This window comes from Diprion similis, chromosome 12 (genome assembly GCF_021155765.1).
Source record: "Diprion similis isolate iyDipSimi1 chromosome 12, iyDipSimi1.1, whole genome shotgun sequence".
NCBI lineage: Eukaryota > Metazoa > Arthropoda > Insecta > Hymenoptera > Diprionidae > Diprion > Diprion similis.
In genome coordinates this window covers 310,396-330,250 of record NC_060116.1, presented here as the reverse complement: position 1 = coordinate 330,250, position 19,855 = coordinate 310,396, and the positions used below count along the sequence as shown (strand labels likewise).

General features: G+C 42.0%; 1 long non-coding RNA gene across 1 annotated transcript; it reads left to right on the top strand.

The window, feature by feature from the left end:
• The first annotated feature begins 243 nt into the window (after nt 1-243).
• On the top strand, nt 244-11,067 carry LOC124412993. Its single transcript, XR_006929838.1, has 3 exons — nt 244-255; nt 2,032-2,036; nt 10,938-11,067. It is a non-coding gene; the product is annotated as an uncharacterized LOC124412993 (long non-coding RNA).
• Nucleotides 11,068-19,855: the final 8,788 nt, after the last annotated feature.

Here is a 19,855-nt window from a genome sequence, read left to right as displayed (position 1 = left end):
AAACTTCTACAAGCTGATGAATAACGCTGTTTTTGGTGAAACTATGGAGAATGTGCGAAATCACACAGATGTCAAATCAGTTACAAAATGGGAGGGAAGAGGTGGTGCGAGAGCGCTTATCGTTAGGGCAAACTTTCATAGTTGCACCGTATTTGATACTAATATGGTTATTATAGAAATGAATCGAGCCAAAGTTTACTTTAATAAACCAATTTATATCAGTGCGGCAATTTTAGACCTTTCAAAAATTATTTTGTACGATTTTCATTACAATTATATAAAGCCGAATTTTCCCGACAAAAAGCCAAATTGTTGCACACCGACACAGACAGCTTTATTTACCAATTTAATGTACCGAACATCTACGATATCGTCAAACGTGATGTTGACTCAATGTTTGACACCTCAGACTACCCTCTCGACAATGTGTACGATATTCCGCTCAAGAACAAGAAACGTCTGGGCATAATGAAGGACGAAAACAACGGGAAAATTATGACAGAGTTCATTGGTTTGTGAGACAAGCTGTACACCTTTACGACGATGGGTGAGGATGAGAAAAAACACGTCAATGGTACGAAAGTACGCAAACGCGCAAAGGGTATCAAAAATTCAACGCTGAACACCATCACGTTTGACGATTATAAGTGCTGCCTGTTGGCTTACAAGGAATTGACTTGATCGCAATGTCTAATTCGTAGCAAAAAACATCAAGTAAGTACTATTGTACAGAAGAAATTGGCTCTGAGTTGGCAAGATGACAAGCGACAATTGATACCTGGGCAGACCGACACCGTACCTTGGGGGTTTGCCGCTGCCCCATAAAAACTAATTATGGGATTAGCTGTATGTATAAAACTGCCACGAGTACTTACGTTCGACACCTCCGACGATCCTTTGTCAAATTATTTATTTAAAAATGAAAAAAAAAATTCCAGAAACGAAGAAAAGTTTTCAGAAAATGAAAAAAAGTTTTCCAAAAACAAAATCCCAATTTGATTAAGACGTAAAAAAAGTTTTCCGGATGTTACGGTACAGAGGGACGGTAGTCCTTGTACCCACCCGAGATGTTGATTCGGGTGCCCTTTTTGGTCCAGTCTCCTCACTTTCATCGTTCAGGGAATGGAAGAGGGAAAAATAATAATAAGAGAAGAGTTATCTTTGATAAGGAATGAACTTTTATTGAGATTCAGAAATGGGGTGAAATAAGCGACGGAGTCGTTGGGGAGTAGGCGAGGTGACTTTTTGGGGAACAGGAATTGGAGCTAGATGTTGAAGGTTAGAGCGTTGGGATCCGAGTACATCTTCAGCGTGAGATAGGAGCGAGGATCCAGGACGAAGGGGAATAAAAACAGCAAGGTAAGGGCGATAACGAGTGGCGTAAGGCAAAATGGTAATAGGAAGACAAGATATGGAGTGCAGCATTACGATGGGAATGGCAGGTGGTAGAGGCGAGAGGTTTTCGAGGAAGGTGGGAGAGACATGTGGCGGGACGCCGAACGTAACACGCCCCCCCCCTAGAAGGAAACATTCGTTGAGGTATGGCGAGCGAATGTTTAGAATGAGGAGAAGAATGGAATCAGGTGACTGGTAGCTGATCACTTCGCCAGGAATAGTCTGTAGTACATAGCATTACAATCATAGTTAACCTAGAGCAGTGTGGTATAATTTTGAATTATGTATAGTTCTTATAGTAATGTAGGTATGATAATGTGGTTCATATCCATGTTATCGTTACAGATTATAATAGTAAAAAGGGTATATAGTTAACTCAGAGCAGTATAGTAGAGGGCTTAGTTCCAAATGTGGAGGGAGTCGGAGCTGGCGTTAAGGCTCTGGTCAAGGAGCGGCTTGTGCGGGAGCTGATGTTTAAAGAACTTCAATTTTGGTCGCTCCCTTCTTGTGCCAATTTTAGTTTATTCAAATGAACGATTTTAGTTTTATTGGGAGTAATGAAAATTTCTGCTTTGATATTGTCAATTATGCGTTTGATTCTGTACACTCCTTTATAGTGGTCGTCGTCAAATTTAGACCGGGTTTCATTTAGTAGATGGACTTTTTGACCTGCTTCGAAATTTTGGATATTGACATGACGGTCGTAGTACGTCTTGGAACGGTGTTTTGCTTGAATACGGTTAAACGCGGCCTGTTTTCGTATGCTGGATAGATTGGTAATTAAATCTAGGACGAAGGAATCGTAGGAACAGGTATATGCGCTGGCAGGGTTTGCGTCTGTTGGAAGTTTGGCATGAGAACCAAAAATTAGCTGATGGGGGGTGAAGTTAGTACCTTCGTGTTTCGCGGTGTTATAACAAAGAATGGCAAAGCGGATGTAATCGTCCCAGTCTTTACCCGCGTTCGTGTAATGTTTAAGGTGTTCAATGAGAACGAGGTGACTGCGTTCTAGCGATCCGTTGGACTAAGGACGGTAAGCTGTGGTTCGAATTTGCTTGATTTTGAAAAGTCTACAATGCTGCTTGATGATTGCGCGCATGAAGTTTTGTCCTTGGTCCGTGAGTATTGCTCGAAGGGCACCGTAACGTATAATGTACTCTTTTGCAAAGGCTGCACCTATAGTTTTCGCAGTGGCGACAGGCAAAGAGATAGCGTTTAGGAATTTCGTCAAGTTGCATCGCAGTGTCAAGAGATATTTGTTGTTTGAATTAGTGAGGGGAAGGGGTCCAACAATGTCTAACGCCACCTTGTCGAATGCATCGGCAGGGGTGTCCGTTATCACCATTGGCAACTTGGTCTTAACTCTGACTAATTTTTGCCTCTGGCAACTCTCACAAGTTCTTATGCAATCCTGGATTTGTTCTTTCATATGTGGCCAAAAATACCTTTGTCGTATGCGGTTATATACTTTAATGACGCCTTGATGACCACCGGCTAACGATTCGTGAAATTCTTTGATCATTTCTTTTCGTAAACATTCGTCTGGAACGACCGTAGTATTGCGGCAAAGTGTAATTTGAATTTCAAGATCTGCGAAAATATAGGACAAAAGTTTTCGGACAACGCGAGGATCGAGTTCGCCTAAGTCGTCTCCGGACATTGTGAATGCAAGGGATTTTGGCGTTGACTCGGCCAACACCGTTTTCAGTTTAGACAATAGTTTAAAAGTATCGCATAACTTGTCTTTGTCAGATTCTTTTGATTTCGATATCATGGTAAAAATACGTCGGTTGGTGTGCTTGGATTCGACAATGTCAACTTTTCACGGAGGGGGCTTCATTACGATTTTCGGGTCAACGATATTCTCCCGGGCAAGCTGGGCTGGTATACCTTTAGTCCAAGAGCAGTCTGCTGATATAAAGTGAGCATAGTTGGTTTTAAGCATAAAAAGTCCGTCGTTGGTATCTTGGATATTGTCTGATACTGGTATGTCGTCCCAGTGATCAACAAAGTGTGCAAAAGCGTGGGGGGGGGGGGGTGTCCGTTTGTTTATCGTCAGTGTCGAAAGCAGTGTTATGGTCAAAGTTTTTAGTTTCATATGAGAGTCCGATTGATGATCGCACGTATGATACTCGGTGTCCGTTAGCAGATCAGAGCTGTCGTCGTAATTGTAGGCTGGCAGGGAAGGAGAGAGAGGAGGGGTTCGTAGGTTTCGAAAAAGCTGTGGGGGGTATCTCTTAGCCTGACGTGGTGGTCCGCGAGGGGGAGGCATTATGGCGTCCGTGGTTGGGAGGGGAGGCGAAGGCATATGGAATGCCAAGGGTTTAATCGAACGTTGTGATTTCTTCCGTGGAGGACGGGGGGAAGGAGAGGAATTTCCAGATGTGGAAAGAACGGGGTCAGAGAGGCGATAATCAGTGAACGTAGTTGCATCATCGGCGTGGGAGAGGGCAGGGACGGGAGGGTCCCGGCGACAAACTGTAATGTTTATCTTTGAATTTTTGAAAACATAATGGATCATTTTGCGCACCACGCTCCATATTAGTTTGTCGAGTCCACAGCCTATGATTGGGATTGAGACAGAGACAACGCCATCTTCTTGCAGCGCGTTCTTGAAGTTAACCAAGGTGTCAAAAAATCGTGTGGTAAGGGTTTGTCATTGTACTTTGGCTTTGTCACTGGGTTATCAATTTTTCGGTTTCCGTGAGTGGTAGGAATAACGTCAGTCACAGTCGGATTGAATTCTCTGAATTGTTCTTGATTCATGAATTTACGTTCCCTTAGCTGTAACGCGATTCCTTTTGATATTTGGCAATCAGCTGAGATGCAGTAAGCCAAATTATCTTTTTGCTGTAATAGGTCAGCTTTAATTTTTTCAATATATTTATTACGCAGAAGAGGGAACGTGTCGCATTCTATGAGAAAATCGCTATAGGAAGGATTGTGAATGTGAGGGGAGCTAGGTAAATCGGTAACTGAATTATTGACATCAACTTTATGTTTGGTATAAAAATCGTATTCTGCTAGTTCTAGGCTACATCGTAATAAACGAGAAACGGCTTCTTAACGCTTTTTACTCACTTGAGGGGCTCGTGGTCCGTAACTAAGGTAAATTTCTGACCATAAATGTAGGGGCGGAAGTGGTTGATGCTCCAGTAGGCTGCTAAAAATTCTTTATTGGGCACCGAGTAGTTTCATTCAGCGTATTTGAGCGCTCGGGATGCGTACGCTACTGGTAAGTCGGCACCGTTCTTATCTTGACTTGGAACCGCACCGATGGCGAATTTCGACGCGTCGGTAGTAAGCGTAAACGGCTTGCTGAAGTCCGGGTATTGGAGAATTGGCTCTTTGCATAAAGAATCACGTAAGGTTTCGAAGGCAGATTGGTGTTCGGATGTCCAAATGAAAGGGGTATCCTCCTTATTCAGATGAGTGAGGCATTTCGCAATTTATCCGAAATTTCGGACGAACGTGCGATAATAACCCAAAAGACCAAGGAACTGTTTAAGATTTTCGAAATTTTTCAGGACAGGATATTCTTTCACAGCTACTAACTTCCCGGGGTCAGGTCTAACTCTTGACTCAGTGATAAGGTGACCAAGGTAAACGACTTCTTTGCGCAGGAATTGGCATTTGTCTGGCTGCAGAGTCACGCCGGCTTCAGTTAGTCTTTTCATCAATTTTCTGGATCTAATTTCATGTTCTTGTAAATTTCGAGCGTAAATAACCATGTCCTCCAAATATACAAACATCTCGTTGCCTTGTAAGCCTAGCAGGACTTGGTCCATGAGCCTTTGGAACGTGGCAGGGGCGTTCTTTAATACAAAAGGCATACGAGAAAATTCATAATGACCTCGAGGTGTCAAAAATGCAGTTTTGGCACTATGTTCCGGGGCATGGGAATTTGATGAAAGCCGGAGGCTAGGTCGAATGTAGAGAAGCATTTGGCTGAGCCAAGTTGGTCAAAGATTTCAGTGATGTCGGACATGGGATATGCATCGCCAATAGTTTTCTCGTTAAGTTTTCGGTAGACAATAATCATGCGCCGACGCTTATTGCGATCACTATCAGATTTTTTGGGAACGATCCACACTAGGGAGTTATAAGGGGATGCGAAATGTTTAATAAGGTCTTGTTTAAGGAGTTTATCGACCTGGGTTTCAATTTCGTCTTTGTGGATTTTGGGAAAACGGTATTGTTTCGTATGAATCGGCGTGTCGTCCGTCGTGGGGATAGTGTAATGAGTTACATTGGTGTGGCCTAATTTATCACCTGGGAGGTGGAAAAGGTGGTTAAATTCCGTGGCGAGGTCGAACATGGATTGTTTTTCGGTGTCATTCAAATGATCCAGATGCAAACTATTTTTTAGGATATCTAATCTTTCTGACCTATCGTCAGTCAAGAGTACTGTTGCGGCACCAGGGCGAGGTGCACTGTTTTCAGGTACGGGAGGATCGGCTTGCTGTTGTGTGAGGTCAGTGGACTGGAGGGGACGGGGAAGGGAATTATTAGTCGGACGCGTTGTGCAGGTTGGTTGCGACTGAGGGGGTTTTTGTTGGGTATCGTTGTTGCGATTATTCGGCGAAGCAGACGCAATGTTTGATGTGACTGTACTCAGTGGTTCGTCAAAGTCGGCTAGAGTTACCGTTGGGGGTATCATCTCTACAGCTGATTCCGTTCCGTAAGCGATGCCGTTCTTATTTTCAACTTATGCTTCGCTGCAAAGAATATTGTCGCCCAGATCGATGTGTTTAAGGTAACCTACTCTGATATCTGGGTTTGCGACTATTATTGGGATGGCTTTTGCAGTACGGGCCTGTATTGTAATTACGCGGGGATTTTTGGGGGATGATTGATCAATTTTATCGAAGTGGATTGGCAATGAGGATCCAAGCATTACCGAATTTGAGTTGAAAGAAATAGTTGCTCTCTCTTCCCGTAAAAAGGGCTGGCCTGAAAAACCGTCATGCGGGATAGAGAATGAGTCAGGGACCAAGTGGAAGACGTGAGAGTTATTATCAAAATGTATTTCTGTTTTTGCGATGGTTTTCGTCTTTTTGTCTGTTGTACCAGTCAATGTGAGAGGTTCGTCGGTTGTGTGTCGTACGAGGGGACTAGGAGCATTTTCTTTGACCAAGTTCACGTCTACACCGGTGTCTATAATAAATTTAGAAGTTTTTGTTAACTCGGGGGTGTCGGTAGAAATTAAGGGGGGGTTAGTTGAAGCTGTTATTAAGATATGACTTGAGGATCTGAACGCTAGTTGTTTGCATTGCTCACAGGCAGTGTTGTCGTTTAAATGTTGATTTGAATTTCCAAAACCTTATTGCTATGCGGAGAGAATCTACATTGGTCTGTTGTGTGGCCTCTGCGCCTACAATTAGCACAGTACTGCTGTTGGTTTCTGCTCGGTGCATCAGTCGGGTTGCACCCGTCGTGAAAGTGGCCCATTCTCCGACATTTAGTACAGCATCTCTTCCATCGTGCACGATGGCATTTCGCGAGGGAGTGACCACGATGGTTGCAAAATTGGCAAGTAACGGGCAGAACATTTGCATTGTCAGTGAGCCGGGCGTTTGGATCGAGAGCTTGAGCGTACTAGTTGGGTTCGGTACGGGACGCTGGCTGATAAGCGTAGCCAGGTGTCGGCAGTGACATCAGGGGGGGGGGGGGGGGTATAAAAGATGGAGTTGTGTATACCTGAGATAGGGAGGCGTTATCGGGGGGTAACGGGAGATGTGTAGGTGTAGAAGGAGTAGAATATTGTGCAGAAAATATCATCTGACGGTTAATTTGTTCCGTCTCTCCACCTTTGGAGATGCTGACGACGACGTCAAAGGTCGGTCATGGTCTGATAGTAGCCATCCTCCACTCCAATTCTGGACGAAGCCCTCTAATAAACGATCTAGCAGTATCCTTTTCTAAATCAATTAGTAATATAGTAGCTATGTCTGGCGAATGCTTTTCTGCGGTTGCATTGTTAATTTCTTTCGATATTGCTCTTATTCTACACGAGTAATCTATGACGCGTTCATGAGGTTCTTGGGTAATTCTATCTAATTGGGCAAATAATTGACGTATGGGAATATCCGGGCGGTAAGCTCGACTAAGGGCGGCTATGAGGTCTTCGACGTCGTTGCAACTTTTTCCTATCAAATATTGAGAGGCATGGTGTGTGACTTCAAATTGCGCAAATTTGGTGAAAATCGTTCTGTCTGTTGCTTCTATTAGAGTTCCTACGTCGCGCAATTGCTCTACGAACGAGTCAAAAGGCATGTTGTGACCGTTAATAGAGGGTATTGTTGGTAAGACATCTTTCACTGACCAAAAATCTGATCCAGTTTCATTAGGCGGTGCGATTTTGATTTCGAGGTTTTGCGGTATCGAAAAATATATTACAATTAACTTACACGTAGATGAAAAACGGGATTATACGGAAGTGCATAGTTGGCTGACGCTTGCAGATGGTAAGATGCAGATGGTGTTCTCGGAGTTGCTGGTGAGGTTGTCCTAAGATGAATAAGCAGTGGTTTCCGGTGTCGATTCGTCAATGAAATAAGTAGGGCGTCGACAGCAAGGTCGCAGGGCTCGACTAATGAGCCTGTAGGTGGCCGGGAAAGGTGAGCCTCTCGATGAATCTCGTACTTGCCGTCTATCGTCAGGTTGATCACAACGGTATTGGTTAGTCGGACTACGATTGTTGTTGATGCGAGCGGATCCACGTCACTTCACTAAAAAAAAAAACCGTCAAGTCACGGATCTTTGCGCCATTTGAAATATCCGTAGTACTATGTAAAAAAAAAATACAATTTCAAGGATTTTGAATTTTTTTCAAAAATGGCCGAGTTCGAGCTATGTAAACTTTTGTATACCACTGTTGCACTGCTATGTTTGAAAATTGATATCTCCAAAAGTATACATCGGAGCGGACTGATCCTGCAATCGTTCTGTTCGTAAAAGAATGCGCTTCGATAAAAAAAAATTTATTTGGAAAAAAAAATTTCTTTCAATATTTTTTTACCGTTTCTTTTTTTGATTTCGCTGCCATTTCCGCGGGACTAACAACAATTCATGGAGATCATTTTTTTCGGATACCTGTATCCTTCCTCTTTAATCCTGAAAAAAAAAGTTGATGGAGAAGTTACCAGGGCAGGAGAAAAAAAATGAAACGTCTTGTCGCGCGTCACCGCGCGCGCCAGTCCACGTCAGCGCTACTCCCGCGAACTCGGTGTGTTGCGTATATTATATACGATATAGTGGAGTTCAATTTGATTTGATGCTCTTCCACTTACCCGGGCTATCCATTCTACGGAAATAGATATTAACCACCCTAGCCCTCAAGTATCCGTCCATTGGTCATCCTTTCTTGGAGTATACCTGTTCTGAGAATTCCAGTACGGTTATGGTTCGTTGAGCACTCCTGTGCTGAAATTGGGTTTAGTTCTATTTCACTCAGTTTGTGTTACATGACTGATAGATAATCTTGCAATATGTTGGTAGCTCTGAAAAGGGCCGATATTTTCAGCGATGATTCGCAGGATAACGCTTAGTAGCCAACCTCTTTCTGAAATTAATTCATAATTTTCGTCAAATCAAATTTTTCTGATGCGGAAAATAATTTTGTTTTGATGAGTTTATGAGATACTGGAATAACCGCATGTAATTTTAGAGTGCCACGAACTGTCAAGGCTTTATTGAATCGATTTTGTGAAATAGATTCTTCCGCTTGATATTCTGCAGACGTACAGTACGCAAAAGATATGCTCCGACAATAAGAACCTGCCCAATTATACAGATTCAGCGGTGTTTGGATAGGATCGGAATTGCCAATCAGTTGTAAACTCGTACGCGAAGCTAATCTCTTAACAGTTCCACCAACACCATCACACGGCCATTTTCCATGTGATGTAGCAAAAAAATACCATTCGGCTTCGCATTGAAAGTCTTCGAAGTGATGTGTTATGTTTATGAAATTTCTTTTTGTTCTAATATTGGGAAGCTGCTCCATCGGAGAAATAAATTATTTTCTCTATAGGAATCGAATTTTGAAACTTCTCTCTTATAAAGTTGATCAACTTTTTTTGAAATAAATGAACCGCGACTGTATTATGTTTCAGATGCTCTGAAATTCTCACAAAACTAAAATGTCTCAACTGGTCGTCGGCGTAAATTTTATGGTAAACCACGATTGGATGAATAGTCGCTTCATTATTGCTCTAGTGAAACCCTTGCGTGGAATCTTGTAAAACAAATGCATAATTCTCAGCGAAATCGCATACTACTAAAAATTCACCAACTCTGCAAATTTACAAACACCGATTTTTTTACCCGGATAACGATCACGGAATAATCGATACAATTCTCTCAGATTATTCAACATCAGATGCTTCTGAACCGATATTTTTTCACCATTTTTTTCAACGGTTATGAAGCTTCTTTGACCTGGAATTATGAAACTGACCTCCTCACTTCGATACATATACATATACACAACACACCGAGTTCGCGGGAGTAGCGCTGACGTGGACCGGCGCGCGCGGTGACGCGCGACGAGACGTTTCATTTTTTTTCTCCAGCCCTGGTAACTTCTCCATCAATTTTTTTTTTAGGATTAAAGAGGAAGGATACAGGTATCCGAAAAAAATTATCTCCATGAATTGTTGTTAGTCCCGCGGAAATGGCAGCAAAATCAAAAACAAAACGGTGAAAAAATATTGAAACAAATGTTTTTCTTTCAAATAAATTTTTTTTTATCGAAGCGCATTCTTTTACGAACAGAAAGATTGCAGGATCAGTCCGCTCCGATGTATACTTTCGGAGATATGAATTTTCAAACATAGCAGTGCAACAGTGGTATACAAAACTTTACATAGCTCGAACTCGGCCATTTTTGAAAAAAATTCAAAATCCTTGAAATTGTATTTTTTTTTACATAGTACTACTGATATTTCAAATGGCGCAAAGATCCGTGACTTGACGGTTTTTTTTTTTGAGTAAAGTGACGTGGATCCGCTCATGCACTAGGACTGGATGTGTGGTGTTCAATCACACATGAATTTGCTTAGAGGTGCAGTAGCGGCACTATGGCTCGAAATTACGGCTTATCGAGGTGATTGTGAGTTGCCGAAATTTATGGTATCTTGACGATATCGGTGATGTGGAACTTGGTCACTTGCACTTGACTCAAACTTTGAAAGGACTGAATATAGTCTTCGAAATAATTATTATGGAGAATTTCTGACAACGTTCGTGTGTGTATGGTAATAGTTCGTTGATTTTTCGTCGAGAGTAGCACGACAGATTTCACTGATGTCGGCAGATTATGCACTTGTATTTGACAAATTTTCCACCAATCACTTCGCGAAGGCAGTAGGACGAGTAAAACCGCCGCCACCAGAATGTTACGGTACAGAGGGACGGTAGTCCTTGTACCCACCCAAGATGTTGATCCGGGTGCCCTTTTTGATCTGATCTCGTCTTTGTCCTCGTTCAGGGAATGGAAGGGGAAGAATAATACTTGGAAAAGGGTTATCTTTGATAAGGAATGAACTTTTATTAAAACTAGCTTTAAAACCCTCGCTCGCTAAAGCTCGCTCGGGGTCGGAGGCCTGGTGTGGCTGGTTTTTGTGCTCGTGCGCTCGCTGCGCTCGCTAACTCGTTGTCAGTGTTTTATGGATGTTCAAGGGATTGCTGAATGGGTGATATATGTAAATCAATACAAAAGAACAGAATATATTGACGCCAAACGTGAAGAACGGTCATAAAAAAATTGGTGAAAACTACTATACCATTATACCATACGATCATATGAATATGTGAAAATTAACGGAATATGTAGAAATTAAGATCAACGTAAACGTGCGATCGAATTCGTATCCAACGATTGAAAAGATCACAATCTGTTTACACCTACCTCGACGCACGATCGATAAAAAATAGGTCATTTAATGCAAGTATCAATAATTTTGATAATTTTTCGGTCACCACATCAAAATCCGACTGACTTCCAAGCTCTCTTCGACGTTCAAAATAAAAAATAATTGGTTTCACTAAACATTGTTTGCCCGTGAAATTTTTTTCTATGAAATGCCACTAAGGTATAGTACAGCAAAGTATATTGTGATTTTATGAAAATAAATTTGACCAAGAAACACGGTAGAACAATCAGCAAACTACTAACAGTTTTACAACAGAACGTACCGCAACTTTTTCTCTAATTGAACGACGTTCTTGCCATCTATTCCTATATGTATTATGGTAGCTACTGACTTATCATAATTTTGTCTTCACGATCGGTTAATTTTTGTTTTTTTGACGACTCTAGTACATACTGGCTTTTAAAGCTTTCATTCAACTATGACTCCAAATTTTTTATACTGAAGCCGGTATTTTACGTAGTTTTTAATCTAAAGTACCAACTAATGTTATTTCCGAAAAGGCAGATTCATTATATAACATCATTGCCCTAAGAATATAAGTAGTAGGTAATTATTCTTGTTATTTTGTACACTAATTTCATCATGTCGTATTCTTTGTGTTTTTTCTCCAAACAGAAAAAATGATCAAGAATTTTCAGAAAACACATGAACCGTTGGGGCATACGACCTGATACCATTATACACGCGATATTGGCAAGATCATCCCACCCTCATCTCGGATGCATTAAAAATTGTGATCATTTTATTGTAAAATTCACAAAACTCAGACATATCAATAGATTGTGGATGGATAGAAATTCAAAGCACGTTCACTCATGACTTATTTATTAAGTTCCAAAATCATGTATAAAAAAACTTTTTCCGTATGTCCCACTCGTCATCTGGAAAAAAACCATTATAAATGCAGCTCCACAATGATTATTGAATTTTTATAGCACTTCTTAAAATAATTTCAATTATAATTAAGTTATCATGAAAACTACCAAATGGCCATTTATTTTGTTTTGCTTTAACCAATATATCTAACAAAACTTATTAGGAAAAAAAATACACCGATTTGAAGACCGACGCATTTGTAATCATAAAATCCAAACTGTGCCTTTGAGTTATGGTATCGCATTTGAATATGATAACACAAAACCTCAGTTTTTACTTTTTAACTGACAGATAACCGTCTAGAAAATTAGCAAGTTTGCGGCCTTTGTCCCGCTGCTGGAAATATTCGGCGCGTCTCCGTCTTTGCACGCTGGCACCGGCTCGTGTCCCTCTGTGGGATTTTTTCTTCCCTACACAAAACGAACAGAATCTTTTTAGAACCATTCATTGGACTGGTTTCCGAGCCAAATTGTGAATATCCATCATATCTTTCGAGTAGGGGGCCAACTTGAGCAACGCAACACCCGCACCATTTTTGATTAGAATCTATTAACGCCTACCTTGACGAATGATCTTGAAAAATTGGCGGAAACTACTTCATTATTCACTCAAGTGTGAACTGTGCCAACTACTCACCGCCTCCAATTGTATCGTTTCGGCCGCTCATTTTCGCCCGAATTACAAATTTTTACCTGAAACATGCATATTTACTTGATACTACATAGCATTCCTTTTTTAACAACAACAATTGAATTGAATAACTGAATATTTCCACTGTCTCACCGTGCGTCGTGTCCTCCAGCTTTCTCGATGGCGACTAAGACTGGAACCAGCTATTTTCGAAAACCGTAGCATAGTAACAAACGGATTATCGATTATATATCACTCACACAATGAATTATTACACGTCTGTGAGACACAAACACACCCAACGACATAGAGCGTCAAAACGCCGCCGCTTCCCTTCTGAGGAAAGGGGATTTCGGAGGAACCTAATATTTTGAATATCGACGACAGTGCTAATTCTGATTACAAAAATATCGTTACACGACTAATTGATTTTCGCCAAATGAATAATTGATTTCAGTTCAACACGGATGCGTCATCCACATGTGCTACAGTATCCAATATTGCCGAGGCTCCGTTTTCTCAAAGACGCGAGCATCCAACAATCGTTAATTATCGTTTTAACAACCCAGAACTTCCTGATCCGCAATATAGTATCATACGGATTATCGATTATACATCACTCACACAATGAATCATTACACGTCTGTAAGACACAAACACACGAAACGACATAGACCGTCAAAACGCCCTCGCTTCCTCTCTGAGATAAGAGGATTTCATAAGGACGTTCATATTTTGTATATCGACAACAGTGCCAATCTTAAGTACGAAAATATTCACAGTTGAATTAGCAAACGGTAGTAATAATTACCTTTTGGTATATATTAACAATAATGCGAAGAACATGCCAATTAAGCAGTACTTAAGATTGGCAACATTCATGATGATAATAATAACATGTCACCTATATCAACCCTTGTTTTTTTTTAAGTTTTAGAAATTTCTAAACAATTGATGAACAGATGTAGCAGTCGGATTTGCCATGAGCTGTGGATAGGGCAGTGATGGAAATTTCTCGCAGTAGAAATAATTGAATCAGATTTATAAATAACAAACACTTGAAGCTGTAAAATCCATACAATTGATTGCTATACGATTCTGCAAGTATGTAAAAATTGAAGTATCATGTTAAAATTAACGTCAATACAAAGATGACTTACGTCCGCCTGACGCTAACGGCAGACTGAAATCCGGTGCGCCGAACTCGTAACCGTGACTCGGTGGCCAAGTGACACAAGACTATAAAATGCAAGAAAGAAAATTGTCATCCATCAAGAAGTTAACATCAGCGTGTACGTATGTTCGACTTTTTGTTCAAAGATTGAAACGATCCGATTTCATTGACGTGCCCAAGCTTATGGCAACTCTTACTCTTGATTTCGTAAATTTTGGTGAATGACCTGGAGCGTGGGAACTGCGGAGCGCTGATCCTGAGAGTCGAAGTTTACCGGGTGAATGACCTGGAGCGCAGAAACTACGGAGCGCTGATCCTGGAATTCGGAATTCACCAGGTGAAGGTCCTGGTGCGCGGGAACCACGGAGCGCTGGTCTGGAAATCGAAATTCACGAGGTGGATGACCTGAAGCGCGGGAACTACGGAGCGCTGGTCCTGAAAGTCGAAATTCACCAGGTGAATGACCCGAAGCGCGGGAACTACGGAGCGATGGTCCTGGAAGTCGTAATTCACCAGGTGGATGACCTGGAGCGGGAGAACTACGGAGCGCTGGTCTTGGAAGTCGGAATTCACTAGGTGAAGGTCCTGGAGCGCGGGAACTAAGGAGCGCTGGGCCTGAAAGTCGAAATTCACCAGGTGAATGACCCGTAGCGCGGAAACTACGGAGCGCTGGTCCTGGAAGACGTGATTCACCAGGTTAAGGACCTGGAGCGCAGGAACTACGGAGCGTTGGTCCTGGAAGTCGGAATTCACCAGTTGAAGGTCCTGGAGCGCGGGAACCACGGGGCGCTGGTCCTGGAATTTGTTATTCACCAGGTTAAGGACCTAGAGCGCAGGAACTACGGAGCGCTGGGCCTGAAAGTCGAAATTCACCAGGTGAATGACCTGGAGCGCGGGAACTACGGAGCGCTGGTCCTGAAATTCGTAATTCACCAGGTTAAGGACCTGGAGCGCAGGAACTACGGAGCGCTGGTCCTGGAATTCGAAATCTACCAGGTGAATGACCCGAAGCGCGGGAACTACGGAGCGCTGGTTCTGGAAGTCGTAATTCACCAGGTTAAGGACCTGGAGCGCAGGAACTACGGAGCGCTGGTCCTGGAAATCGAAATTCACCAGGTGGATGACCTGGAGCGGGAGAACTACGGAGCGCTGGTCCTGGAAGTCGGAATTCACCAGGTGAAGGTCCTGGAGCGCGGGAACCACGGGGCGCTGGTCCTGGAATTTGTTATTCAGTTCTTCGATTTAATTGTTGTTGTTAAAAAAGGAATGCTATGTAGTATCAAGTAAATATGCATGTTTCAGGTAAAAATTTGTAATTCGGGCGAAAATGAGCGGCCGAAACGATACAATTGGAGGCGGTGAGTAGTTGGCACAGTTCACACTTGAGTGAATAATGAAGTAGTTTCCGCCAATTTTTCAAGATCATTCGTCAAGGTAGGCGTTAATAGATTCTAATCAAAAATGGTGCGGGTGTTGCGTTGCTCAAGTTGGCCCCCTACTCGAAAGATATGATGGATATTCACAATTTGGCTCGGAAACCAGTCCAATGAATGGTTCTAAAAAGATTCTGTTCGTTTTGTGTAGGGAAGAAAAAATCCCACAGAGGGACACGAGCCGGTGCCAGCGTGCAAAGACGGAGACGCGCCGAATATTTCCAGCAGCGGGACAAAGGCCGCAAGCTTGCTAATTTTCTAGACGGTTATCTGTCAGTAAAAAAGTAAAAACTGAGGTTTTGTGTTATCATATTCAAATGCGATACCATAACTCAAAGGCACAGTTTGGATTTTATGATTACAAATGCGTCGGTCTTCAAATCGGTGTATTTTTTTTCCTAATAAGTTTTGTTAGATATATTGGTTAAAGCAAAACAAAATAAATGGCCATTTGGTAGTTTTCATGATAACTTAATTATAATTGAAATTATTTTAAGAAGTGCTATAAAAATTCAATAATCATTGTGGAGCTGCATTTATAATGGTTTTTTTCCAGATGACGAGTGGGACATACGGAAAAAGTTTTTTTATACATGATTTTGGAACTTAATAAATAAGTCATGAGTGAACGTGCTTTGAATTTCTATCCATCCACAATCTATTGATATGTCTGAGTTTTGTGAATTTTACAATAAAATGATCACAATTTTTAATGCATCCGAGATGAGGGTGGGATGATCTTGCCAATATCGCGTGTATAATGGTATCAGGTCGTATGCCCCAACGGTTCATGTGTTTTCTGAAAATTCTTGATCATTTTTTCTGTTTGGAGAAAAAACACAAAGAATACGACATGATGAAATTAGTGTACAAAATAACAAGAATAATTACCTACTACTTATATTCTTAGGGCAATGATGTTATATAATGAATCTGCCTTTTCGGAAATAACATTAGTTGGTACTTTAGATTAAAAACTACGTAAAATACCGGCTTCAGTATAAAAAATTTGGAGTCATAGTTGAATGAAAGCTTTAAAAGCCAGTATGTACTAGAGTCGTCAAAAAAACAAAAATTAACCGATCGTGAAGACAAAATTATGATAAGTCAGTAGCTACCATAATACATATAGGAATAGATGGCAAGAACGTCGTTCAATTAGAGAAAAAGTTGCGGTACGTTCTGTTGTAAAACTGTTAGTAGTTTGCTGATTGTTCTACCGTGTTTCTTAGTCAAATTTATTTTCATAAATTCACAATATACTTTGCTGTAAGTAAAGATATGAGAGTTCTGGCGCACAATGGCGGCGTTTCGAGGGGGGGTTCCCCCCATTCCTCCGGGCCGGCCGGGCCGGCTGCAGCGGCGCGCAGCGGGGGGGGGGGGGGGGTTGGGCGCGCGGCGAATCCCCGGGGGGGGGGGGGGGTAAAATCCTGTCGGGTCTTGTTCGACGGCGGGAAGCTCGAAGTTAGATAACGCTAGACCACTTGAGAAAAATTCCTGGAAATGCAGCCTTCCAGCTCATGCCGATAATGAATGCAGTGGGTGGTAATGTAAATAAATCTGTACATACTGAATTTTATCATAAATGCCGGATGCAGCTGTTGAAATAAATCTGTCACACATAAAAGATTCTTCAAAAATTATTAAACAATGCCAGATGTCGGTTACGGGAGGATGGAGAGCGGGGGCGGTGCATCAAAAATTTCCCCACGATATGCAGGTCGAGTCTTGTTTGATGGAAGAATCGTGGTGGGGATGGATGGTATATAAAATACGGATTCATTTCGATAGTCACTCTGTTCTCATCGTCTTCTCGTCGTGAACTATTCGTACTTGTGAAAAAAGAAACTCTCATCGAAAACGCAATGGATTTGGGAAAAATCAACCACGCCAGCCGCCTGGAGAATCTGCCGACCAAGAAGATGTCGGAATTCGAAATTGGAGAGGTGTATAACGTCACCGGACTACGACTGGTCAAAACGAAATTCGGGGTACGTGTTCTGGCCGAGATTGAGGGGGAATACAACGTCTTCCTACAACCAAGAATCGCGAAAGTTCTGCAAGAAGATTCGAATCAGCTGACCAAAATGTGTGATATGGCTGGGGCAAATCGTCTACAGTTGAAATACTTCGGGGGAGAGTTCAACAAGTTTGAATTTTCGTGCAGTTAGGTGCCACAGATAATTTACATCGTATCCCCTCCACTTCCATCAGATTCGAGGGGATAACAACTGGTATGCGGGGGAACGAATAGTCAGTCTTCTACGGATATTTGAGAAAAATCGAACTCGGCATCCCTCTGCAACATGGAGATGATCCTGGACGTGCAATGTTTCATCGGTCAAGGCAACCAGCTTGTACCCAAAGAAGTCGCAGCCATATACATAAACGGTTCGGGTTTGGAGCACATCCTCATTCAACCACCATGTGATTTAACCAGCCTACCAATCGAATATAGAGCTACTAACGCCTGGTTAACGCGCAATCATCACGGGATACCATGGAATGCCGGCAACAAATCTCACGATGAAGTACCGAAGATTCTGAGAAAAATTGTGAGAAATGCGTGTTACGTATACGTCAAAGGAGCAGAGAATAAAGCATGGTTGACGGAGATCCTCGGTGGCACCACGCCAGTTATTAATATGGAAGATTTGCACATCGAACCCCCTACACTGGTAAAATTGAAATATATGGAAGTGGCACCTATGCACGACCTAAACCACGGATACTTCCCATCGGACGATATTTGTAAATATGCGGAAGAAGGATCGATTTGGTATGATGACAACCCTGAATACATCCCGGAATACAACTGTGCCTTTGAGAACGTGCAGCGGCTGAGAAGTTGGTATTTGAAGGAGTGTACCGGCTCTCTCGAGAAATCACTCCGCTTGTACAAGGAATTGACTGGTTTAAGAGCAATGAGGTCTGAGGATATCGCTTTTTTGCCGAAAGAATTCGTCTACATGTTCGCATCAAATTCCATCAATGATGTGTGGGATAAGCTGCCTGAGAATATGAAAATGGACGCCAGCATCTACAGTTGCCGCAGATGTACCCTGCATTATATACCCGGACCCGATGGCGATATAGTGGACGGCCCAAACCCTCTGGTTAAAGACTGTTTGGAATGCAATCGTCTGCCTAAAAAATGTAGGCAATATGTTTGAAAATATCAATAGAATTTACAACAATTACATCCCCGCTGATACATATAATAAGAATGCCGTATTCAATAAAATTATTTACATATTTAGAAAAAATAGAACTGATTGTAATTACATCCTAGCGCATACATAGAATTAAAATGTTATATGCAACAAGATTATTATTTAATCCATTACAATTATACATATATCTTCATAACTTTCATCCGTTTTTGTAAAATAAATGTAAATATTATGAATTTCATTTGTGTGAAAATATATGATAAATAATTGTGTAATTTTTGTAATACATGATTTTACTCCCCGGAATAATCCATAAAATCATCATCATTATCACGAGATGTGTAGCATGAAAAAATTTCTCAAGACACTTTACCCGAAAGACCCTTCTCGGAAGGTTTTCCCGTCAAACATCGTAGAACTTTGTAACATGGATCTGCACTGCCTGCCTTTCCTCGAGTGATTTTTCCCTGCTAGATAGGTTGCACATGCGACTTTTCTTCAGTCCTTTTCGTCAGATCCCATAAACATAAATCACCCGGTCAAGAGTCTAGGGATCAGAATTCATCTCTATGCCGCTCGAAGCCGCTTTTCGTCAGCCGATTCTCCCACAGGGTATCTTCAACGTTTTATCTTTTTCACTGATAGGGTAGGGATGGGCGTGTGCAGGCTCAGACATGGTTGACTACAATTTTTATCTTGGAGACTGCAGCTGCTGCAGAACGCGGAGACCCCCCCCCCCCCCCCCCCCCGATCCTTCGGCACGAGGACAGCACATCCATTGCAGGCTCGTCAGTCTTACACAACCCGTGGAAGTTAAAATTTCAGAATATCATCGTCACCAACGTCAAAGTCATGACCGCCGAAGCATACATGGGACTCGTCGAGCAGATGGGGGAGGCGTACAATTTGTTGCGTGAGCAAACTCCCGGAGAAGGAAGTCACTATGTCTTTAATCATTGGATCGGTATTGGAGTGGCAAATATAAAAGATTTGCAAGATATTCTACAACAGCCGAGATTGAGTGTGGGGGCGAAACAGCAAATTCAACATAAGATCTCCCTCATACAATCCTGGGTGGCAAAGATCCAGCAGGAACAGCGGCAGCACGGTTTGGTGATAGGCGGCAATATTGGCAGTTCTGTGAGTGTACAGTGGGATGATGTTGATAGCGCTTTTGCTAACCGGATTCGCACTGGCATTGTGACCAATCTTGGCCATAAGGATTTGGATGCCTTT